Here is a 27,161-nt window from a genome sequence, read left to right on the forward strand (position 1 = left end):
CAACTGCTAGGTTGTGAGAGAGTCTACTCCCTGAATCAAAGGGAGTTAAGGGGATGTGTGTGTGTGTGTGTGTGTGTGTGTGTGTGTGTGTGTGTATCTGTGTGTGTTGTATCTGTGTGAATGTCTACAAGTGTTTGTGTGAATGTCTACAAGTGTTTGTATATCTGTCTCTTTCTGTGTACGTATCTGTATGTGTGTGTGTATCTGTGTGAGTGTCTGTGTGTCTGTGTCTGTGTGTAACTTATAAAAAGGGGTTAGTTATCCTGTTCTGACCCTTAAGTGTTCTGGTGTGTCTTGGTTGAGTTCCATCCAGTGTCTGAGAAGAAGGAAGCCCTGGCCAAGCAAGCATAGGAGCCGAGCCTCTGTGCCGAAACATCTCCTCACAGACAGCCCCCGGGCCTGCAAACTGAAGTTCACTTCTCCCAGAATCCTGTTTCAGTACCAGCACACCCCCCCCCCAGCTGTCTGCAGCTGTCTGCCTTCCAGCTCCTCACAGCTGGCTTTTCAAATAGAAATGGCCTCTCTCTGAGACACTTTACCAGAAGGGATTGTCTCAGTTGCACAGTGTGTTGAAACACTAGTCTAAAAGCAGGGATTAAACTAAACCAGTTGTAAGATTAAATATAAAAGGGTTCCTGGCCCACTCCATTCCACATGGTTGGTGCTCACACCATGACTGGGAAATTTTCTCCCCTCTTCCATCTTCATGTTGTACTGTTGGGCAAGTGAGAATACTGTCAAGGCATTTTCCCTGGGGAGTTCCAGTCATTTTCATCTGGTACAGTCATCGATGTTTGCATGGTGTGACCATCTGTGGGTTCAGAAAGTTACAGAGAAAATTACCCAGGGGTACACATGCACCTGTAGTCATATACGTGCATACATAAGGCATGCCTCAGGGTATTTCCCAATAACAGCCATGTGTGTCCTAAGTGCATAGTTCTAGACCATGTAAGAAAAGAAGGGAATTTAAAGGGCTTTTCCTAGCCGGGCAGTGGTGGCACACCCCTTTAATCCCAGCACTTGGGAGGCAGAGCCAGTCGGATCTCTGTGAGTTCAAGGCCAGCCTAGGCTAACAAGTGAGTTCCAGGGAAGGCACAAAGCTACACAGAGAAACCCTGTCTTGAAAAACCAAAATAAATAAATAAATTAATTAATTAATTAAAGGGCTTTTCCTCATAGAAACAGCTTGGAAGATGACTTTCAGGTTTTTATTAGGTAAACTGTTCAAGTATCTTGAGCTGTTCAAACTAGTTCAAGATACTAACCTAGTTAGAAGTCATCATCCGCACTTCATGCTGGAGCTCTTCCTTTAAGTCAGACGCTCTCATCAACACATGCCTATACCCCACTCTTCTTTCTGTCTTTCTGTTTCTCCTCCTTTTCTCTCTTCGCTATCACCGTTTGAACCCCCACTCTCACTTCCTAGTCTCCCCTTGTTTTGTTTTGTTGAGACAGGGTTTCATGTAAAGCAGGCTAGTCTTGTAATTGCTATGTGATCCAGGATGATGCTGAGCTCCCTAACCTTCAACCTTCCAGCTTCCACCAGGACTGCTAGGATTGCAGGGTCATGGCAACACTCTTGTTTCTTATTTCTTGTTCTCTGTGTGTGTGTGTGTGCACATGTGTGTGTACTTGTGTGCATGTATATGAAGTGCACATGCCCGATGTTTGAGTGTGCATCCTTTTTTTGAGGTAAAGTCTCTCAGTGAATCTGGTAGACACCTATTTGGCTAGGCTGGGAGGCCAGCGAGCCCCATGGATCTTCTTGTCTCTACCTTCTCAGTGCTAGGATTACAGGCATGCACCAATGCACCTGGCTTTTCTACACAGGTGCGGAGGGTCTGAACTCAGGTCCTCATGCTTAACAGGCAGTTACTTTATTAGTTAAGCAATCTTTCCAGTCATGACTGACTAGAATCTCATGATACAACCCTCCTTTTGTTGGACGATTTAAGGATCAGGCCACTTCTCTAATTCTTTATAGAAAAAAAAATCTTTGAAACTGTTTCTCCTCAGATTCACTTCTTCAAAAGGGAGACCCAGGTGCAAGGGAAGAGAAAAATAAAGAGCCTTTCCTGACAAAGTCATGGGGCCCTCCACAAAGCCCTTTTAGAATCTGGGATTATTCCAAAATAATTCCAGCCAGCAGAGGCTGATTCCTGAGTTATTCCTTAGGAACTCAGGCTGTTCTTCCCCACTTCACACTCTACCCCACCTGTAGAGACACAGAGACTATATCCAATTAAAAGGAGGAAGCATATGGTGTAGGAAAGGAGAGGAACTCCAAGGGAATAAAACCATCTGAGTTAGAGGTCCAGATCCCAGAACCATGGTGGTCATGTTTCCTTGCTTTGCTGTCCTGTGTCTCCCTAAGCTTCTCCCCAGCCCTTCCCTGTACAGCTCTATGTTCTGTTTCCCCTGGAAGAGGCCCAGCCTTACCAGATTCCACTGACATTCCTTCCCTGCCCTGCTTGGGGAAGGGTCAGGTGGACCCAGGGGAAAGGGAGGGAGGACTGACTGACACACTGATCTGCACCACAGCCAGTCTGCAAATGATTTATTTGCGTTCACCTGGAGCTGCAGATTGAAATGCCTGAACTCAAACCTGCTTCCCCCGCAGACACCCAGCCAGCTGTTCTTGGCTTCTCCATCCTTCTAACCTCTTGGCAATACTCTTTTGCATTCTCTTCTTAGACTGTGACCCTTCAGCTTCTCTTTCTCTGGTTTGTGTTCCATGTCACTCAAATACCTTATTGCCTGGTTTCAGCTCCTTTCCTCCCTGCTTTCCTTCCTCCCTCCCACCCCAATCATTTCTGCTTGTTTGCCCGCTTGCCTTTCTGTCTTCTTTCTCCCTTTTTTTTCTTTCAGTGTTGGGTATTGAACCTAGGGCCTCACACATGCTAGGCAAGTGCTCTACCACTAAGCTACTACTGAGAAGCCAAGACCCTGTCTTCTTTCTTTTACTTTCTCAAGAGGTTGTGGGGAAGCCAAGTAGGAGCTCCTGGAGCTTGTTCAGGGACATGCCATCACCACGACAGAGCTAACAAAGGGTGATGAGATGTGGAGAGGTGACCTGGGTAATGGTTCAGCCAGTTTCACGCAGAGAACAGAATTCTCTCCCCAGCTCTTTGTGACTCTATTTGTTGAAGTATTTCCAGAAAGTTAAAATAGAAACCCTGTCCCTAGTGTTGACCCAGCCATTGGCACCAAACTCAGTCTTCAAGTATTACCTTTTAGTATCAGAAAGGGCTTATTGTCCAGTCATCCCCTAGTGCCTTTATGAATGTCCTTCTGGGGACCTTCTTCTTCTGGCTGTGTGTACCAAAGTCAAGTTGTTTGGTTGACTGCTGGCTAGCACTGGTGTTTTGATTTTTGGATTCTTTTTTTTTTGAGACAGGGATTCTCTGTGTAGCTTTGTGCCTTTCCTGGATCTCCCTCTGTAGACCAGGCTGGCCTCGAACTCACAGAGATCCACCTGGGTCTGCCTCCTGAGTGTTGGGATTAAAGGCGTGCACCACCACCACCTCCCAGCTGTCTCTGCTTTTGAACCACTCTAGCATTTACCTCCTAGGGAGCCCAGTGGGCTTGTCAGGAGCCACAATTACAGTGATGACTGTCACGATGGAAGACACTTAAAGGGCGCCTTAGCTGTGCACATGGACTGTGTCTCCCTCAAGACACTGCCTCAACTATCACAAGTGAAGTACCAAGTGTATTCTTTGCATATATACATATTTTTCACAAACCCAATGTGTTGAGAAATCACAGAATTAATTTGTTCATTGTCTAGTCCTTTTTGCTCATATTGTTTGATTGTCTTGTCTGGTGAACTCGTTATTGATCTTGTGGATTTCCAGAGCCCTTCAACACCACCAAAAAAGGGATTTCATGAAATCTGTCTGAAACTAGCTTATCACATCTGTCCTTGATATGATTCAGCAGTTGCTGAATACTCTCTGTGTCTCAGGCACTTAACTAACAGGCTTAACCCACACCATCCTCCCAATAACCCCACAAAGGGAGTGCCGCCTGAGTTAACAGTTTACAGCAGAGTGTCTATGTTTGCTGGGATCTTGAAAGAATAAAGAACATTGTCTTCCTTACCCTTCTGTCTACTACACAGCATGTATTTCGGGCACTGCACAGTGGACACTTGATTAACACTGGGGAATGTCCTTTCGAATTCAGAGAATCACAAAGCATCCCCAGCTTAGACAGTGATGGTGCTTACATAAGAAGCCAACGGTGAAGGAAGTCTGCAGTGTCCCACCTCCGATCTCAGTGCCATAGCTGAACCAGTAGCTAGTATTAGGAAAGAGAGACACAAATATTCCCATTATCTATCTGGGGACCAAATAATGTACCTCTGAATATGAGAAAGGAGGTGTGTGTGTGATGGGTGTGGTACATGCGCAGAAGCCATCGGGATAGGCAAACGCTGGATGTTCTATTTTTCTAGGCCACAGCCCATTGGTTCTATGTTAGCAGTTGGGCTAATTCAAATCAGTTTGCTTTCTATTGCTGTGATAAAACCCTCACCAAAAGCAACTTAGAGAAGAGAGGGTTTGTTTCATCTCACACTGCCCAGGCCACAATCCGTCTCTAAGGGAAGTCAGGGGGAAAGCCAAAAATGAAGCAGAGACCATGGAGGAATGCTGCTGACTGATTTGTTCACCAAATCTTCCTCATCTTGATTTCCTACACAAGCCAGGAACACCTGCCCAGGGGTAACACCACCCACACAATGATCTGGACTCTTCCACATCAACCATGAATCAAGAAAATGTGCCACAGATAGACACACCCACAGGGCAATGTGATAGAGGTAACTCCTCAGTTGGGGCTCCCTCTTCCCAGGTGATTCTAGCTGTGTCAAGCTGGTGAAAACTAGCCAGCACCATAATCAGAGAAAACCCAGGGTCGGCCAGATTCCCTTAAGTTGAGTAGTGATACTGCTGTTGTGAACTCCATGTGGTACGAAGTTGCTGATAGCTGCTGGGGTATTGCTGAAGGGCAGCTCAGATTTCTGTGTATCTCTGACTGTACCTCAGAAGCAGCTCTACGCCTAACTCTGTAAATAGATGAGGGCTTCTCTTGCAATCCACTATGGTTAACTGCTTTGGTCTTACCCTTAATACAGAGTGTTATAGTCCTAAGCTGATTAAGTCTGCTTCCATCCACTGTCAGACTACTGACTGCAAGATCTGAATGCTGAGACCAGAGGACCAGTGATCAAGTGAAGGGTACCTCTGGGAACACCAAGTTATACCAAGGAAGGCTCCTCTGAGGAAACACTTTGTGTGCCTCATGCTGGTTACTATGCTTTATAGTGTCTTCCTTGTTTTTCTCTTTGTGTGACGATATACCCAACAAAAAGGAACTTAATGGCAAATGGGTTTATTCTTTACGTCTGAAAGCATGTAGTCTACCCTACCAGGGCAGACAGTTGGATGCACTACAACACCCACAGTCAGGAAGCAAAGAGAGATGAATTTGGGTCACTGCTTCCTTTTTTTCTTTTTGTGCCATTCAGGAACCCAGCTCATGAGATGATGCACTAGGGTGGGTCTTCCCGCTTTTGGTACACCGTTCTGGGAATACCCTCAAAAACAAACCCAGAGCTGTATTTTCCTAGCATTTCTAAATCCTGTCAGGTTGACAAAGAAGATAAAAATGTGAACTGGTTGCAAGAGCCAGAAGAGGCAGGGCCCTGGAGACAAGTCCTAACAGGTTGGAAAACTTTAAGACAAAGAGGTGGGACCCAGCAGAGAGATGTGATGCAGCATCAAGACAGAGTAAACCTGATTTTAAGTAAGTAAATTGCAAACTCACAGTGTGAGCTATCTCTGCTTTATCAACCTAAGATGCAAGCAGACTATGAGCCAACACAGAGAGCCAGAGGGGTTGAATGGACGGACACAAGAGCTGACTTCATCCCTTTGGCTGGACTTCCGGGAACTTTTCTGGATAAAGAACCCATGTTAATTCTCAAGAGGAGAGAAAATTAAGATATTGTTTGCAAAGACCTAAGAGGGTCACTTCGCTGTTCTCCCTCAAAGCACTCCAGTAATAAGGTCGTCATGTTAAAACATTGCATGTGCTGGCTTCACTGACCTGTCCTCTAGAGCCCTTTTCTACATATCCCCATGAACTCTCTTTGCCTTGCTTCTTTTGAGCTGTTTTTCTCTCTGGGCCTCTGTGCTCCAAAGAAGTAATATTTGGGATTTGAAGTGATGTAGACCTACCTGATGGCTTAGTTCCCTTTTATTCCTAATTAGGAAACCTGGGCCTGAACCTAGCCCTTTCACTGCTCAGATCCTGTTTTCCCAATAAATGGGCAGAGGGCAATGACCAAAGTAGTTCTCAAGATGGAATCTCGAGGAAAAGATGCAAGGGCTTTGAAGAGGAGCCCATGTAACTAGGGAATGAAACTGAACCAGGAACTCTAATGCAAATCTAACAAACAGACTAAAAGATGGGGCTGGAAGGCTGGTCACAGAGAAGCCGAGTGCACCAAGATGGAGGAAGAGGGCAGAGTAAACGTTCCTACATCAACAACTGTAATTGATTTCACTTCACTGAAGTGCAAAGAATGCTTATTTGTGTCTTTATGTTTTTAGATTTTTTTTGTTTTTATTTATGTGTCTATATGTTTATCTGTATGTGTATGAACACATGTGTGCAGGTGCCATCAGACACCAGAAGAGGGCATCAGAGCCCCTGGAGCTAGAGTTACATACAGATGGCAATGGGCCACTCAGCATGGATGCTGGGAACCAAATTCCAATCCTCTGAAAGAGAAGCAAGTTTTCATTAACTGCTGAGCCCCCTCTCTAGCACCAAACAAGGCTTTTAAAAAGATCAGGATTAGAACTTGAAAACTGTGATTAGGAGGAAGAACTGATGTGGATGCCCATCTCTACTTCTCACTAGCATGATGACCCCAAGCCCATTGCTATGCTGTGAGTCCCTGTCTGTGAAGTTATAATAACCATGGCTACAGCATAGACCATGCCCATGTTTCTGTGGGCATTAATACTGCTCCTACTATGTGCTAGATATTGGTAATTAATTGTTTTCAAGGTCACACAGTTAGACATGACAAAGTGCTGATCAAAATCTATTATGTCTTGGCCCCACTCTGGGCTCTTAGCATGCCCATGTCAATGTCAGGACCATAGACAACTCAGTCCATATCTGGCAAATGACCACAGATAGTAACGTAAAGGTCAACAATCTTTCGTTTTGTTTTATTTTACCTTTTTTATGACACAGGGTTGAAAAGAAAAAAATTTAACATTTAGTATTAGGAGAGACAGAGGAGGACTTTGAACATAGTATCTAGAGCTCTGGAAACCAGAAAATGACAATCTTTTCTCTGGGGCTGTGCATGCCTGTCACAAACTTTCTTGGCCTGGCCCATCACGCATCACTGTCATCTTCTTTGTTCTCCAAGACTGGCCAGAACTCTACTCTAAATTTCAGTGTCAACTCATAGCTTGCCCTCACCCTTCTCACAGTATAAACAAGTCCATTGAAAACCTGGGTTATAGTACTTTCTCACAGACGCTTTGTGAATTAGTAACAAGTACGACACATGAAATAAAGTCTCTTGGTGTCCAGATAATGCACTGTCTTCTAAACCTACAACAAACCCACTGGATTCTCTCCTTGCCAAGATGTTCCCTCTACTGTCTGCCTAAGTGCAGCCCCACTGGCCAAACAAGTGATTTATTTATTGATTTGGAAAATATGGTTAGCAAGATGATTCATCACATGGATGACAGCTACTGGCCTCTCTCTGTGTGCTTCTAATGGCCTTAGGGTGGGGGGAGAGCTAAAATCAAAACCTTCCTAATTACCTACCACAATCCTCTTGGTTTGTAGTGGTTCCGAGGTTTGAGGACCTGTTTGCTAATGCTATGATCCCAAAGCTCACACTGAACTTGGGTTGTTAAAATGCTCCAGAGGGGATCTGAACCGTGGCAATCAGGGACCTCCCTCCACTCGCCCCAAAATATCCTTCACCTTTAAGGGCTCTTTTTCAAGCCAGAGAGCTCTCTCTGATCCTCCTTAATAAAGTGCCCTGGCAGCGGTAGCAACACCGCTCCCCTTCTTTATTTGAGATCTGTGCAGTCTCATTAAATTTGATGTGTCACAGAGGGCTTGGGCATGTGAAAGGCAGGCTGTGGGAGCTGGACTGGAGGTTGCCAGCTTTACTAAGGAAACGTAATTCATTACGCCTTTTCAAAATGGACGCCCCTCTGGCTTCCTGCTCCATTGATCCGCACCCCCTCCCTGCAAGTAACAAGTGAAGAGCCAGCTCAGCCTGCAGATTTAACCCTTATTAACAGCTGTTTAAATTAGAGATGCAGTTTGATGGAGAGACGGGAGCCTTCTTACATTCCCACCTCAAAGGAAACCTTAAAGATTAAAGCATGCATAAGTCTGGAGCTGGGCTGGTGAGACAACATCTCCCCCATCTAGGGAGGGGCTAGTGTTGCTATTAAGTAGTTTATCTAAATAATATGCTCCTGCTTTGCCATGATTAAATATTCATGACCTACTCTTCCACCTCCACTACCCCCACCCCTTTGCAACAGTCGCGGAACAAGAGTGTGCTGGACTGTGCACAGCAAAGACTCCTAGAACAATAACCGACCAGTTTGAATGCTTCCTCCTCCTCAGGACTGGTCTGAAACTACTCCACTACCTAGCCCACCAGAAGCACCTGTGAGACCTGAACTAGTGAACTAGAGGGTATTCTTGAACTGAAGCCCAGAACCAGGCCACCTGTTCAGGGAGCAGAGTCTACAGACAGAAGACAAGGTTCACCTTTCAAGTGACAATATGGCCTCTGTGGGATCATTTCATTCACCAAGCCCACAACCTAACCTGGAAGAAAAAGGGGCAAAAGCAGCTGCAAGACCAAGGTCAAGGAGCATCCACACATCAGACAGGCATGTCAAAGTCAGAGCCCGACATCCTCAGACCTTCTGGGGGAGTTATGAATGCTGACCAACAGAAATGAATACACTGAGAAATTTCTAAAATGTGTTTCAGCCATATTTATTTATTTATTTATTTGTTTGTTTGTTTGTTTGTTTGTTTATTAACTCATCTGCACAGGTCTCTACTGTGAGCCTTGGGCATGGCAATGTTATGGCACTGGCAACTTTTCAAAAGTCAGCAAGCCATGCACCCCAATTGCTATTCTTGCAACAGTTACTATTCTCATTGCAGAAAAAAATCAACAATAACCAAAACAAAAACAAAAACACCTGACTAAAGCAAATTAAGGAAGGGAGGGTTTATCTGGGCTCATTCCGTGAGTCTACAGTCAATCATGGCAGAGAAGGAACATGAAGCAGCCACTCACATTACATCTGTGTTCTGGAAGCACAGAGCCATGGGTGCTGACTGGTGCTCAGCTCACTGTATTCAGCTAAGCAGTTATTCTTCCCACTTTGTTTATACTAGAAAATCCTTCTTGGACACGCTCACAGGTTTGTCTCCAAGGCAGATTTAGATCCCACCAAGTTGGAATTGGGTGGAAATATCACACTGTGCAGCTTGGACCTTGCTAACACCTAGTTTCTTGGGTCTCTGGCTTTGTAAGCAATAGGAGTAGAGATGGTAGTTCTCTGAATTCCTCCCTCAAAAGAAGAACATGGGGCATTGTGCTGGGTATATCATAGGAGGGAAAAAAAACAAGCTCTTTGCTGGGAAAATACAGTAAGCTAAAGAGGGTGTGAGTAGCAATGATGAACTTACTTCAAACTGTAAAGTAAGTCTCTGTCTTTGACTCTGTGTAACAGCTCTGGCTGTCCTGGAACTCACTCTGTAGACCAGGCTAGCCTCGAACTCACTAAGGTCCCCCTGCCTCTGCCTCCTGAGTACTGGGATTTTAAAGGCATGTGTTACCACCACCCAGCTAGCTCAATCAGTAGAGCATGAGACTCTTAATCTCAGGGCTGTGGGCTCATGCCCCATATTGGGTGCCAAATAATGTGAGAAATCCATGGATTGGGGGGAAGAAAACTTATTTATTAAGGTATGAAATGGAAATTACACACTCATTTATACAAAATAAAGCTCCATTGCCTCTTCATTTCCCAGGGAAAGATGGGGAAGCCCCTTACACCAGAAAGCCTTCCATGTCTAAGAGAGCTCATGACCTTTCCCCCTCTTCCTTTTTAAGAGGTCACATAGTGGGTCAGAAGCACTGCCTCTATCGGGCCAGCTAGCCCAAGGTCATGGGTGGAGCAAATACCCACTATATATTGACTCTTCCCACTTCCTCTAGCAAGCCACATTTTCCATCTAAACATACAGTGATCACCAGATTCAAGGTGAGAGCATTTGAAAATTGTCCACTGGAACATGGGTCCAAGAAGGAGATCCTCTCATGCCCATTTACTTTCCTGGCTTGCAGTGGCTAACTCAAGGGTCTAAAATAGAAAGGATATGAGGTGGCCCTGGGTTCTAAGCAAGTCTAAGCAAGCCATATGCTAGCATCTTCTGCATTTACAGTGTTTGTTCACTGCCTTCTTAGGTTTTTCTTCAACTTAAATGTGTAGAAATGCCTTTTCTTCTAGAGTCTACAGTTTATTGTAGTCCCCAAACCTCGATACACATTTCACAAGGTTGTGTGGAGACGGTTTTTTTAAATTTATTTTTAATATTTTTAATGATGTGTATTCATGTGTGTCTGTGTATAATTTTGTACATGTGAGTGTAGGTGCCCTCAGAAACCAGAAAAGATCATCAGAACCCCTGGAGCTGGAGAACATACAACCCATTGTGAGCTACCTCACATGGGTGCCGAGAACTGAACTCAGACCATCTGGAAGAACAGGAAGAACCCTTAACCTCCAAGACATCTCTCCAGCCTTTTCACAAAGAATGCTTGCTCTAGAAGGAGTAACCCAACTAACTGTCCTGTGGTCCCAAAGCAGGAAATAAAAGCAGAAGGAAACAGGGCTCCATCCTTCCCTACCTCCTCAGTTCATTGTGATACGCTGCTGAGTTTTTCCAAGAAGTCAAAGCATATTCAGTGTATTATCTGCTTTCCTCATTTTGTGATAAAACACCTGACAAAGAAGACTTAAAGAAGGAAGGGGTATTTCAGATCAAGGCTGAGGGGATTCATTTCATCATGGTGGCCGAGTCAGAAGCGTGAAGCTTCCCATTCCATGGCATCTACAGAGACTAACCAGAGTGAGAAGGGTTCCAGGGCTCAGTTGGCTGCCCCTTTCCCACATTGTAGTCAGTCCTGTACCCCAGCCCATGGGGTAGTGTTGTCTGTATTCAGGTTGGGTCTTCCCACCTCAATTAAAGCCCTCTGGAGATGCCCTCACAGACATGCCTGGTGCTGTCCTCTGGGTGAGTCTAAGCCAAGTTAAACTGACGACAAGGTTTAGCTATCATATGCAAGGTGTGTGATACACGGGGTTCTCTTCAAGGTTTCGAAGAATTTACAATGTCATGGAGAGCTACTCCCGGCTTGCCTTCACCAAGAAGTGACAAAAGTTATAAATCCAGGTCTTCTACTTTCTCACTGAGGGACTGCCCAAAAGTGAGGAAGCAGGAAAATAAACTAAGTTTTCAGTATACATCCTATCTGGGGGCCCATGAGGAGAGGGGTGTACAGCAAGAGCTTCCAGAACGTTTGGGTTCAAAACAACTGCCCAGGCAGAATGGAGATTTGACAAGAGCTTCATCATTCTCATTTCACACTGAATTAGATGAGAATATGGAGAACACAACCTTGGTTTTCCTGAGCAGCCTTCCCTTTCTAGAATACTCAAGCCTTACTTTACAAGGTCATACAGCATGAAACAGGACACAGGGCACGAAAAAAAGAGCTGGTGATGTGGAGGCAACCTTTCTGCCAAACAAGGAACTCACATCTCCAACAGCTGGGAGGTGTGCCACACAGCAAAATAATTCTGTGACACCCCTCCATCCCAAAAATCTATCATAGAGCAATACAAATGAGAGTGGGGAGGAGCAAACTCATTATTGAGGCCTCTGTCTGGCTTCAGGAAGGTGCTAAGGACTTTGTGTATATTGCTCATCTAATCTCAGGCACAATCTACAGGGTCAATTATCTCTTTTTTCAATCCCGCCTTCCTCTTTTTCTTTTTTCATTTACAGATGAGGTGAAGAGCCTCTTCAAGTCCAGCTGGATTGAGGGGGACTAAGATCACAATGTATATAACTGTAAGCCACTTTCTTTCTGCTCTACAAGACAGTCTCCAATTGCATGCTGGATCCTTAGAAGCCATAGGGCCACACGCTACCAAAACTGCCAATGGAGTAAAGAAAGGAACACTTTGACTCTTACTCAGGTCTCCTTTTGGTCAAAGGAGAGGGACACATGTGTCCACTTCAAAGAGGTTTCTTTAATGACTTTTAAAAGAATATGTATTTTCTTTCTTTTTTAGAGATTTGTTTTATTTCTGTACATACATGTATACACATGCATAGTATGTGCAGGGATTCCCACAGAAGCCAAAAAAGGAAGGCCAGAGTCCCTGAAGCTGGACTTGTAGGTGGTTATGAATTCGAGGAACCCAACTCTAGTCCTAGGCCAGAGCAGCAAGTGTTCTTAACTGCTGAGCCGTATCTACAGTTCCCCATAGCGATGTTTTTAATCTCACATTCTCTTTTTATAGCCTTTAATGCAATGCCACATGTTCAGACACAAGCCATACTATGCAACAATGGCGAAATAAAGGGGATCAATTGTACAGACCAATCATTTCAACACACACACACACACACACACACACACACTACAACGTCCTCTGGCTTAAAAAGAAATCCCTCTAGACACAATCTTACCCATCCCCCTGTCCTCCCTCACAATGTCCCCTGCCTACCTTATATTCAATCCCATTATGATTGTAAAAAACTGAGAAGCCATTACCACAGCAAAACCAGACATGGACAGACATCCACACAACACAACAGATGCGTGGTTCAGATTCCTAGAGAGAAAGTACAATGTGTAGATCACAATCGCCTTTCCTGATGATGACCTCAGGTCAGCAACCACAGCCCGGCTCATACATAACCCTCCTTCAGTCTTAATACCTACACCGGCAGTGTAGCCATAGGCTCCACCTACCCCAGCTTCGTCCCCCTACATTCCCATCAGTCAATCCCACTTGCACCCATCTGTCTCTCATACCTTCTACTAACCTCTTCTTCAGTGTGCCATTGAATTCTGCTCTGCTTAATGAATCAATGCCCGTGAGCCACAAGCCTTCACCCAAGCATTCTTTCCACCCACCACCTAAACAGAAACGCAGGTTTTCCTTAATTATACAATAGGTCTCAAACTGCTTCCCCCACATCCCCCTCAGATAAGCTGCTTTTTCTCCTCCCAGTCTCAATTCATGGGCAATTACACTTGCTTTCAACCACCCTTGCAGGGCACTTGTTGTACAGCCCTGGCACAAGAGGCCTCCCCCTCCCCCTTCACAGCTCTTATTTACTCCTTGATGAGTCTTTTGGCCCTTGATATGCTGAACACCTGGTTGCATTCCTTCAGCACATTAAGCTTGTGTTGATTGACAGTTAGCCTCTCAGGGTCTCAATCAACTCAGCATCAATGACACTCATTTCCCCTCTGCTTCTAACCACAAAGCCAATGGATTTCAAAACTTGGTCCTTGGGACCAATGGCATCAGCATTGTCTGGAAACTTGTTAGAAATCTTGATTTTCAGGTTCTTCCCTAGACCCATTCAGAGTCCCTGTGGGGAGGGGGTCGCAATCTATGATTTGATAGGCTCTGAATGATCCTGAGGATTTGGGTGATGTGAGGATTGATAGTCCCAAGAAGGAATACACCATGGCTCAGGCCATCCGTTCAAATGTTTCCAGTCTAAGATCCCTGTGCTTTGTTTGCTTCTCATCACCATTTTTGCTCTCATATCTGTCCCTCTGAGATTTAGCATGCATGGACTGGGTGTAGAGCTTCTTCAGACCTCTCTTCATTTCTTTTCCTGTTGCTGTGATAAAATACCCTGACAAAAGCAACTGAAGAGAAAAAGGATGTATTCTGTCCCACAGTCCTAGGTTACAGTCAGTGACGGTGGGGAAGTCACAGCAGCAGGAGCCGCATCAGCCCCTCCTCTCTACTTCTGTAGTCTAGGATCCCAGTCAAGGAATGGTGCCAACCACAATGGGCAGATCTTCCAACTTCACTTTATATAATCAATATGGGCCCCTATGGCATGCCTAGAGGTCTGTAACCTGGGTGATTCTACAGTCTGTCAGGTTGAGTGTTCATAGAAACCATCACAAGACCTCAACTTCATCATGGGTGGACCCTGATCAATCATTTCCATGTTACCCACAAGCCTGAAACTGCTTTGCAAAAGCTATGAAACTGTGATAGAATCTATGCTATTTACTATTCTGTCTCCTATGCTGGTTTATACCCCTACTATCTATTTCATTCATATTTGCTAATATTCCCAATATGCATCTACTTACTTCAAGACTTCCATTTCCTACATTTGGGAAACTGACCTGGACTATAAAAAGAAAAATGTTCATCTGCAGCTCTCCTGTCTTTGTTGATGTTTTTCCTGGGACTGAAAGAGAGGGGAACCTCCTTTTCCCTGTATCCTTTGAATTTCCTGATGATCACACACACACACACACACACACACACACACACACACACACACACACACACACCCGTGCTCCGTAAGTATGCCAGTGAAATGTGCAGGGTCTCTGAGAAGTTCAAGAGCATGCATGGGCAGAGGGTGACTGATGATGGTATCATGGGTCAGAAACAGATTCCCAGATACTGAGGCTGAAGGAAAGCTGTTTGCCATTTGCAGATAACTGACTTCAGGAGGAAGACTATGGGAGGTTAAGACAAGAGTAGGAAAGAGGGAAGAAGTGTGTACAGCCCACTGCTAAATGAAGCTAAATGAAGTTTAGCCAGGCAGCAGGAGATCAGAGAAGGAATGCACCAGAGAGGCTGAGGACTCTGTAGGTAGATGGTCTACCCTCTGAGACCCATGTGGGCTCCCTGTGACGGGAGAGCATCTGTTAAAAAGGGATACAGTAAAGATACCAGACAGGGCGGGGGGGGCTGGCAGGAAACAGAGCTATAATGGGCAGAATAGAGAGTAGAGCAAAACTGTAGCAATCTGTCAATGAACTTGGGCAAAGGGAACTATATTAACTCCCATAATCATCAAGACAGAAATACATTGGAAGATGGCTACTATGGGCAAAGTCTTGGTGTGCTGGAGACTGTAGTCTCACCTCAGCTGCTCTCTATGTATCTGTTATACTCTTCTATAAGGAAAGGCGTGCTTTAGACCATTCTATAAGATGTTGCTGGACCTATATCTTCCAGATTTTTCTGTAGGAAAGGAGGACTTTCGCCAGCTCCAGTTCAATGAAATAGCGATTCTGATTCTGCTCAGTCTGTTTTGTGCCTGGCCCTAAGGTTGTGGAAAGAAGGAGAAGACAGAGAGCATTGATAGTTCACACTAGAAACAGACGGATGGTTGTAGCAGATCCTCTTCATTCCCAGGTCAATAGGGGTGGTGCTTTGACCAATAGGAGAAGGAGAAATGGTACATAGGGACAGAAATAATCAACAAGTGGAAGGAATCAGTGTTGGAAAGCAACAGAGGCTTCTCTCTGACATTGGAGTGGGTGTCTGTTTTGTATATGTACGTGTGTGTGTGCGCATGTGTGTTTTCATGCAAATATACATATGTATAAGCATATATGTATATATGGTCACATGCATGTGTGTGTATACAGACACACACATGAACAGTTACCTAGTCTCTGCTAAAAGCTACAGAAGTATGTCACAGCCTGGCTACTCTGGAAGCAAGTGCTGAAACAGTTTGGTGTGCAAGATGTTCCCAGGGAACAGCACATGTAAAAGGAGGGAAAAAGTCCTATTTAGCAGATGAAGAAGGAGCTGCCGTGCAGACTGCCTTCATCACTCACTGGAGAACTACTGGGTGTTACCAGGCCTGTCTTGTTTTACACCAGATAGAAAATGACTGAACCAAAATGGCCAGGCCTTGAGATGCCTACTGCACTCCATCCCTGACTGTGATGACCCAGCTAAGGTCTGGTGTTAGAAGACAAAGCCCTGAAGTGCAGGCAGACCCAGAGGATGCCGACAGGTAGAGTGTGCCATCTGCCTTCCAGATCGCTAGGAGGCAATCCTCCTTTGGAGAGAGGTCCAGACAGTGGGTTCCAAGTCCACCATACTAGAGTAGACCAAAGTGTTATACTATACATCGTAACCCAGGACACACCACAATGTGGCTCTTTCACCATGTCATTGTTGGTATGGGGTAAACCCAGCACAGCACACAGTATCTGGAGTCAAGTTAGTTTCCAATGAACACATGGAAAAGAAATTCCCAACTTGGTTATGAGTAGGTGTAAGAAATTTAAAGTATAAACAGGTTCTATCTGTCTATCTATCATCTATCTATCGATCTATGTATCTATCTTTCTAATATATATATCTTCTATCTATCTATCCCTCTCCCTCTCCCCCGCTCCCATAGAAGTGGAGTCTATTTTTCCTTCCCTGAATCTTCCCTGGCCTCTGGCCAGTTTGATCTACAGGGTAGGAAAAAGACCCTGTACTGCTTACAGGCATAGGTTTGCTAGCATTTGGTCTCAAAGAGGGAGGCCCCTCAGTTAGCAGAGCCCCTGCTTTGCAAGCATGAAGACTTGAATTCAATCCCTAAGTGTGATAGCACATACTTATAATCCCAACACTTTGGCAGTAACAACAGCTCCATGTCTGGGTTCGATGGCCAGCCAGACTACCCTAACTGGTAAGAATCAAGTCTTTTAAAGAATATCTCTTTTTTTCTTTTATTATTATTATTATATTTGTGTTATAATTATAATCAGCCATGGGTTCCCCTCCCCTCTCCCGCCTCCAGCCCCACCTTCCCCCCAGTCCCTCTCCTCCATTCCCATCTCAAAGGGAGTCAATAGCATTCCTGAGGATGACACCCAAGGTTGTCTTCCAACTCCCACATCCATGTACAGCCATATATTATTGGTGAAATCATTAAGGCAACTCCATATAGTTAAAAGGGAGGTTTATTTTGTGGGGTAACTTACAAGTGAAGGAATAGGTAACAGGGTCTGGGAAAGGTATAGCGCAGTCCAGTGGTGTTCTCTGGAGAACTCTGCTTGGTCTACCTCCAGCGTCCAGGGTCCAGGAACCAAGAGAGCTGGCACATCTGGATCTCAGGTCTTCAGCATCCTCTCTCAGCCCTGCCTTGTAGGCGTGACAGTTACTGAAGCCTCAGTGGGGGTTGGAACTTCAGATCAAAGCTGGAATGGCTACCCACTACAATATACAAACATGCACACACAGATACATTCACATGCATGGAAATTAAGTTAAAGAAAGTCCTTGTTCTCTGGGACCACTGAGAGCATCAAACAAGCCCAGATATCCTACAGGGACGATCATGCAGACCAGCTCTGAAAGTATTTGAAAATGAACATCCCATCTCAGCCCACTCTTGCAGCCATTTCTCTAACCCAGAGCCAGGCATGTGGACAAAAGTGAGTTACCATCTGAACAGTGGTGGATTACAATCAACTAAACCCTGCTGGAGCCTCACACAACTGTGCCATGGGGTGGAAGGCAGTGTCCAAGGTCCCAGTCTTACTGTGGTTGGTACATAGCAATGAATAACTGAAACTGTGACCAAAGGTGGTAGCAAGGACATGGCAAGTCCCTACTTAAGCCATGAGTAGAAGATTGAAAGGTCATAATGCAAGGACAGACCAAGGGCTGGCCAAGAATGGGCAGAGACCAGTGAATAAATAAGAGCTTGGTGGTCAGAGTGGAAGGCACACATGGCAGGCCTGTGGTGACTCATGCTGAGATGGACACGCCTGGCTTCCAGACTCCTAGTGAAGTAGAAAAGGAGGTGTCTGCTGACATGAGCAGCTGGGATAAAATAAGACTGTGGCTGTGAGGACGGGAAACACTTTGGGTAAATGGTAGAACCTCAGCACCAGAGAAGCTGAGGCTATATTATATAAGTAAGGAAGGATCATTAGAGTCAGGTGGCCAGGATGTAAGAGGTCAAGTCATCAGCCTTGTGTTGCCCCACCAAACTGAAATTTTTCACGTGTCTCTCTCATACTGTGTTTCTGCTATTATGAAATGATAAGCCGTTTCTTCTTAATGACAATGGAAACGACACAGCCACAAACATGACAGAGAAGGCTAGATTGGCCATTCATTTTAACTCTTCTTAAATGAACTTCATTTTATTCTCTTTCCATTCTTGATCACTCTCAAGCAGAGAAGCTGAGATGTTTTGAACTGTACCTGGTATGTGCTAGGTAACAAGTACTTGGTGAATGAGAGAATGAGTCACAAGTGAATGAATGCTTCCCTTACAACTGCTCTGTGGGGTCCTGACTTATCTCTCATGGAGACCTCAGAACTTCTTTCCTACTTCCTGCTTTAGTCCTCACACTTCTGGCAAGGGTTAACCTGTGATTGCATCCACACTGAGTCCCTTGGCCTCCTGTATGTTGGCATGCCATCCATTACAAACAAGGCAGGCCCGACTCTGCTTTTTCTATTGTCCCTGTCTGCATCCCCAAAGCTCATTTCCTATCTGTTGAGTGGATGAACTTGACTATTAAACACTCCTATAAATCAGAGTCTTTCCTATGCTATCTATTGTGCCCAAGAGACCAAATAGTTATATCCACCATGTGTTTGGTGCTGTGTTCCAAAAGTGTAATACTTCTACTTAAAGTCAAGCTAGGAAATTGCTTTTTCATTTTCTTTTGTCTGCTGTCTTATGTGTGTATTTCTGTGATTACCTATCCTCTCTCTCTCCAGCCTTCCCTCGCTTCCTCTCTCCCTCCCTCCCTCCCTCCCTCCCTCCCTCCCTCCTTCCCTCCCTCCCTCACCCCTTCTTCCCCCCTCCCTCATCCTGGGTTTAGGTTAGGATAAGATGTTGCCATTTTTCCTGTCTGCGGGAGTGGAGGGAAAGCCTAGTTGGGTGTATTCTCTTCTCTAAGAACTTCGCTCTTCTTGGGCAGAAGACATGGTGCCTCTTTGGCCACCCCTTTTTATTTCATTCCTTGATTTTGGTAGTGCCTTGAAAGTGGGGTGAGCTATTGCCTCAGTCCTTGCAGAACTGTAAGAGGGGACAGACAGGACATCAAAGCTAGAATTTACTTCTAGGTGGTAGAGAAGATGTGCAACCAGCTTCAATCTGCCTCTTCCAGTCTACTGCACACAATTCACAATGAAATACTCTCACTTAGCGGAAGGCTGTTCACCATCTCATAGAGGCCTTTGTTTTAGATAATTACTTTGAGAGCACCTCTGGATTGAAGTACAATACTGTGATAACCTCCCCTTCAATGGAATTCTACCTCTATGAGAATATTATCTACACTGGCAACCAATCTCATTCCCCAACTCTCTGTGTCTCTAATTATTGGAGCAACATCCTAACATTGTGATATTTAGATGTAGGCCCTATGTGACTGGGTTATTAATAGACTTTGGAATGAAAATTAACTCTCAGCCAGGGAGCTCATAGTTAAGCCAAAATAGTAATAATGCATTGTATGATGTCACGGTTGATGCTTTCCTATCAGCGCACTATTTGTGAGGAGTCAGTCAGTTATTTGTTTTCCCCAAAATGTAGCTGACGAGATCTCCTAGGACTCCAAGAGAACCAATAATGCTTTGAAGTCACACAGCAAAAGATACACATGCAAAACTAGAGCCTGTGGCTTTGGGCTCCTAAAATTTTCTTTTCTTGCTTCAAATAGCCCAGAAAATTAAAGATTATGCTGCAGACTCCAGCTCTTCCCTTTAAACTAGGATTGCTGATCTCTGAGTGAGTCAGTAATCACAGATAGCCCACATCAGGAAAAAGGAAGGTTTGTGGATGTGGTTCTGATGCAAGCAAGCAAGCAGGGGACCTTGTGCCCCTAGAAGCCTAATGCCGGCCTCTGGCTGAAGAACAAGCCCGGATCCTAGACTAAATAGAGAGGAACAGGAATGTCAGGCAAGGCTCTGGGCAGCCTGATCTGGCCAAGACTTTGCTCTGAAACCCTGACAAATAGTCATTATTTCTCTTCCTCTTAAGCTTTTAACTTTGCAATGAGAAGTATAAACATTATGAGTAATAGTTCCCTGATATTACCCCAAAGGTGCATTTATTTGCTCACCAATTCCCCTCCCCATCTTTTAAATTCTCAGTCTTCCTTGGAGTGTTAGTTTTGTGCTGCAGTATTAAACATTATTGAAACTTTACATTGAAAGCCACCATCAGCTTAGGACTGGGGAGAAGTGCAAGCTCAAGGACCTGAGCTTGGTCCCCAGAACCTTCCACACAAAACCAGCCACATTGACACACACGTGTGATACTAGTCCTTGGGAGACAGCAGGCTCTCTGGGAACTAATTGGCTAGCCAAACTAGCCTGATTGATAGTGACAGACTCTGTCTTAAAAAAAATAAAGAAGAAGAAGGAGAAGAAGAAGAAGAAGAAGAAGAAGAAGAAGAAGAAGAAGAAGAAGAAGAAGAAGAAGAAGAAAAGAAAAAAAGAAAGATGGGAGGAAGGAAGAAAGAAAGAAAAGAGGGAAAGATTGGGAGGGAGGGAGAGAGAGAGGAAGAGGAGAGGAGGAAAGAAGGGTGATTTCTATGGAATGGCAACTAATTTTTTTGTCCTCTGGCAACCATCCATACAAGGTCACCTGCACGCCACGCACGCACGCGCATACACACACACACACACACACACACACACACACACACACACACACACACCTGCTTGGACACATATATGCCTGCACATACCACAAACAAAAGCCATTTGTTGTGGTGGTATTGTGTTCCCAAAAATATTGTGTACTTTAATGAACTTATCTGGGATCAGAGAACAGAACAGCCACTAGATATAGAGGCCAGAAAATGATGGCACACACACCTTTAATCCTAGCATTCCAGAGGCAGAGATCCACCTGGATCTCTGTGAGTTCAAAGCCACACTGGAAACAGCCAGGCATAGTAACAAGAGCCTTTAATCCCAGGAAGTGATGACAGGAAGCAGAAAGGTATTTAAAGAGTGAGGATGAGGAACTAGGCTGGTTAAGCTTTTAGGCTTTTAGCAGCAGTTCAGTTGAGATTCATTCTGGATGAAGACTCAGAGGCTTCCCTTCTGAGGAAACAGGATCAGCTGAGGAATTGGCGAGGTGAGGTGGCTGTGGCTTGCTCTGCTTCTCTGATCTTCCAGCGTTCACCCCAATACCTGGACCCAGGTTTGTTTTATTAATAAGAACTTTAGAGATTCATGCTACAATTTGTTGTCATGCAGTAGCTGGAGACTAGAAGCCAGCTGTTGGTCATTGCCTACTCTCAATCCTCAAAGGCTGCCCACAGTTCCTTGCCCGGGACTCCAATGGAAGTTCCCACCTGAGTGTTCATTTCTCCCAGACAGCTGGATTGTGTCATCCTGACGCCTTCTTCTGCAACCAGCTGGAAAACCTTCTTTCAAAGGGTTCTCAAAGGTAAGTCAGGCCCCTCAGGATAGTCTCCTGTCTTAAGACCTACCGTCTCATATGTAACTGAATTACTGGAACAAAATCCCTCAGGTACCCAGACCCCTGGTTTCTGCAGCATGTGTATACACTTGGCATGAGAAGCCCTGAGGCCATCTCAGAATTCTGTCTACCACACTTAGCAACAGCACAGGTCATTTACATGGGACAAAGTATGAGCAAAAACAATCTTTTCTCCTTCTAAGAGTGACTTCACCTTCCCTCTTGAAATACCTCTCCCCAGAATTCCAGCTTCTTCCTTGGTATCTCCACCAGGGTCTAATTAGGAAGCTGAACTTAATGCTTCTGAGTGTTGATTATGACACTTTCTTGGCCCATTCATCGTTAAGTCTTCCCCATTGACAAGGGTGACTCCTCCATTCTATTTCTTTTGCAGATGACATACCTTGGAGTCATCTGTAATTCTTTCTCACACATACCCCAGGGCTTATTCACCTAAATATGGCTCTTCCTTTGAAATACGTGCAAAGGACTGTACACGTGTAAGTCTCTGATATGGAGAGCACTGAGTTTGATCCTCAGCCCCACAGGGCAAGAAATGTGTGATAGCAGTTTGCCTCCACTGCCAGCAAGTCACCACTGGACTTTGTCAGTAGACACCTGACTACCCTCCTCATTTCTACCTTTACCACCACCTCTCCCCTCTGCACAGTAGCTAGAACAACCCTTTCAAAGCATAAATGCACTCCTCTGCAAAAGTGTGTCAATGGTTTCTAATCTCATTTAGACAAGAAAATTCTTGTCTCCGTTCCCTCTGGCTGCCTGTCACCTCCTGGGACAGTCCTGTCCCAACACTGCTCTTCTCCCATTACAATGCCGTCTTCAGTGCCCTTGTACACACTAAGCACATGTCTTCCACAGGGTATCTCACCCTTGCTTTCCTCCTCTGTCCTCATCTTGATGTTGTGTGGATTGAATCTGCTCATGTCCTAGTGAGAACTGGAAGTTTATCTTAGCCTTCTCCTTCCCACTATGGCGTTATCATATTTAGCAGGGAAAAAGAGAGTCACTCAGCTAACACAGTGCTTTATTGCACTTTCAAGCTCAAGTCAGAAACAGTTGCCCTCTGAAAGTCCCCCCCCCAAAAAAAAGTCAAAACTACAGTCATCCATCCTCCTTGCTTCGAGGAAGCTTTCCACCAATTAAAGATTCTAGGATATGATCAAATATAACAGGCATTTAGGAATGGTGAGGGGGCAAAAATATTTGCCTTATAAAGAAATTCTCTACCCCATTGTTTCCCATCTGAGGTCCACTAGCGGTGTTTCCAAAAATGTCCTTGCAAAATCTTGATGAAAAACAACTTCTTCTCCATTCAAGTATGTTGCTCATTCCTCTGCTAATTCTTCCAAGGGGATATAGCAAAGGGCTACTTTTCCTTTACAGCCTTGATTTGTTCTGTCTACATCCTGTAATTTCCTTCCACACTGGAGAGCCAAGTGCTGTGTGGGTCTAATTAAACACTGTAATTATCCATGAGCTATAGCCCAGAAGCACAAGAGAAAAATCTAACACATGTCTGATTGTAATATCAGGTAAATACTCAAGATGTGTGACTGGTGGAATGCAAAATATTCTATTCATTTAATATTCCTGATGAATACTGAATTAGTCTAATCACATTAGCTATTCTATTCACTTATTAGGTGAGAGTGATTAGAAATGAATAGCTACAGAAAAACCCTCTCAAGTTGCAAAAATTAGACTTCTATAGTTTTATTATGTTTATTTTCAACTGGGGGTAATTGTCTGAGGCTTTCACCAAGACATGTCTGTGCCCCTCCCCTGTCTTTGCCTCTTGAAAGACTGAGTACCGGGAGCAAGTATAGAGAGGGCAGATGAGACAATGCAGATCTGGTTTGCACTTGATCATATAGATTGTATAAACACGAGAGACGATTGCATACAAACACTGCTCCTCTTCCAAGGGCATGACCTACCATTTTTTTCTTCTCTTTCCAGAGGTGTAATTTACATACAATAAAATACCTAAGTCTTAAGTGTGTGGCTCAATGGAGTCTGACCAATGTAGATGCCCACTTACCAGGGTCCCTTGGGCCACTTCACAGACAACACACGCCCCTTTCCAGAAGTTACCACTGTTATGTCTTCTACCACCATCCACTGATTTAGTGTGTAACCTCATATAAATGAGATCCTATCGTCACAAATCAATTCTAAAGATTGGTGTAGGTTTTGTAATAAGCAAAACAAAGGGGAAAGGCCACAATCCCAGAACTACCCCCAAAAGCTCTTGAGACTAAGATATTTAACAAGAGTAATCCATTCAGGGTCTTGAGAGAAAGTTCCATGATTAAGATCACATATCACTCTTGCTGTAGAACTGGAATTCAGGTCCAAGCATCCATGTTGGGTAGCTCACTACTACCTATAACTTTAGCAACAGGGACTCCAACACCCTCTCTGGTTTCTATAAGCCCCCATACTCATAAGTATACATACCCGCATATAGACACATGTACATATATTTAAAAGTAAAAGCTCTATCTTTAGCCAAATAAAAGTGATTTGTGCCTATTTTGAGGGCTGTCAACATCACAAAACCATTTGGAAAAGCCCTCCTGTTTACCCTCACTATCGAGCAAACCTAGCTGAATGTCCTTGTAGCTCCTTAAGATCCTCCCTCTGTTTCTCTGTTCTGCCCTGGGATTCTGGAGACTGACCTCTGTCTCTGTGGGTTAAGCAATGATTCTCTCCCTAAATCTATCCAAAGGGAGGCAGTGGCTGGAAACAGAAGGGCAAATGATGTGTATGGAGGTGGGTATTTGTTCCCTAGGCATTATGTGTGTGTTGTGTTGTATTGTGTTGTGTTACCTAAATCATAACTGCATCTAACACAGTCTTTGCCTAAAAATCAGTTTCTCTTCCCCAAGCCTGAGTGGTCACAGTGCCCAATTTCCACTTGTCCGCTCTGCGAGATCCACACTTCTCATTGGTTTGAAAGATGTGGCCCCATAGGTTTGTATATTTGAATGGCTAGTCCCCAGTTGTAGAACTACTTGGGATGAATTAGAAGGTGTGGCCTTGTTGGAGGAAGTGTGACACTGGGGACAGGCTCTCCCCACCCTCTCCATCTCCTGATTATAGATCAGTCGTGAGCTCTCAGTTACTGCTCTAGAGTCCTGCCTGCCTGTTGTCATACTTCTTGCTAAGATGGTCATGGACTCTGACCCTGTGGAACTATGAGCTCCAAATGACTTCGTGTGTGGAATTTTGTTTCAGCAATTGAAAGTTAACTAAGACATGTTTGCCTTAGTCTTCCCAACACCTTTTCAAACGGCCCCTTCATCCAACTTCCCCGGTTGTCCCCTGTGAATTGTACTGTCTGACTTTGTCCCTGTCTGCCACCCACATTAACATGAACAGGATCTCTAGGAAGAGAATGTGATGTGGGCACTCCAGACAGCCTCCTGGAAGACACACTGTTCCTCAAGGGCTCCTTCAGTGGCCACCTCATTCTAATCAGAGCACACTGGAATCCTACCTCGTTCTAAAGAGGGCATTCTTAAATCATCTGCACACCTAATTCATGCTGTTCTTTAAACACAATGTCAAGTGATCCAAAGCTTGTGATACACTGTCTTGAAGCATATGAGTTATTTTTACCATTTGAACTTACTTTAGGTCTCCTGCCAAATCTCTCTTATTGCGATTTCAGACATTGTACATACAGGTGCTTGGGGAAAGTCATTCATGTCCTCTCAGCCAGTCTCCCCCAGGCAGAGGAGAGATAAGGGCTCTGCCAAAACTTCCCATGATACAAGAAGATCAAGAGAGGAGACTCATTGCTCAAAAGAAAGGGTGGAGAGTTGACATGAGACAGAGAAAGTTAAGGGAACTCAGGTATTCATTACATCTGCTGTCTACCAGATGCTGTGTTATACACTGGCTATACATTGTTTCTCATATTAGCCACTCGAGGCTGGGGCTTTGGCACAATTCATTCACAGATGGGGAAATTGACAGGTCCAAGATAGAAATCTATTCCCTTAGTCCAACGTCCCAGATTTTTGCCTGTCAGTCAGGGAGGCGGGTGGAACCACCATGACTATGTGAAGCCTAAGTTCAGAGAGCAGCTGAGTGGCTTTAAGGGCCCAAATACCTTGTGTTGGTTTTAATGAGAATGTCTTCCAAAGGCTCAGGATACTTGGTTCCCTGTTAGCATGCTGTCGCAGGGAGGTTGTGAAACTGTTGAAGGACGGGACCTTGATGTCACTGGGGGTGGGCTTTTAGTGTTGACAGCCATGTCCCACTTCCTTTTTCTCTGTTTTATTCTTTCAGTTGAAGGTGTGAACTCTCAGCTTCCTGCTCCTACTGCCCTGACTCTGCCCTATCATGCTAACCTCTTATTCTGGAACTTAAACCAAAGTTAACAGAAAACTAACTAATACACTCCTCAATTCAGACAGGCCACGTGGAGGAGTATAAAGAAACTCAGATGTGCCAACTGAGCCATTTTGATTTAAAGAACTGGTGGAGGGGCAGGGAACAAAGGTGTTCCCCACAAAGGAGCAAAGACCTGACAGGAAGACAGGACTAATCACTTGGGAGGAAATACCCCTGGTGCTTCCAAGGTACAGTTACAGTGAATGGAGATCTTGACCTGTCAGCTTCCTTTCAAACATTCATTCAGTCATTCAACAAATAATTATTGAGTCAGGGTCTGTACTTGGAGCCAGTGAGCACAACATTGAATTCAAAAGACAAAATGTCACAGAACAAACATTTTGAAAGTAGACACGGATAAGCAGTAAGGAAACAAAAGAACCAACAATATGCCAGGTGTTGAGGTGTGATCTGAGGGCATAAGGCATAGAAAGGAGGCCACATGGCACTTGTATGTGCTCACTTGTGTCTGAAGTGGGTGAATTCAGGGCTTCAAAGAGAACAACCGCCTCATGGACATCAGGAGTCTTCGTGTGGATCACCAAAGGTGATGTTGCAGATGGAGCGGCCTGTATTTATGGAGCCCTAAGGTAGGGGTATATGTCACTGTGTGTGAGGAACAGCTGGAAGCAGGTTCTGACTGGGTCTGACCTGAAGACTAGTTCAGCCCAGAACATCTGTAAGCGACAGATTGTGTGGAGCCTTTGCACATTGAAAGCACTTTTCAGATGACATGGATGTTACAAGAAGGTTCTGAGGAGAAGAGAGGCATGGCATGGTTGGTGCTTTAAGAGATTAGTTCAGAATATTGAATGTAAACCACAGTTGATCAAAGAATAAGGTTAGACTATTGGTTTGGTGTTTTGAAGAGTTCATATATGAAGACTAAGGAGATGGTTTAAGAGGTGAGAACATTTGACTTGCAAGCATGAGGGTCTGAGCTCAGACTCCTGGCACCTGTGTTGAAAAAAGGAAAGCAGAAAAGCTGGGAACAGCCACACATTCCTGTACCTGAAGCACTGGGGGCGTGGAAACAGAAATATTCACATTTGCTGGCCAGCCAGCCCGCCTAGCCAAAAGAGCCTGTGTGCTCCAAGTTCAGTGAC

The sequence above is a fragment of the Onychomys torridus genome, chromosome 7, assembly GCF_903995425.1.
Source record: "Onychomys torridus chromosome 7, mOncTor1.1, whole genome shotgun sequence".
NCBI classification, from domain to species: domain Eukaryota; kingdom Metazoa; phylum Chordata; class Mammalia; order Rodentia; family Cricetidae; genus Onychomys; species Onychomys torridus.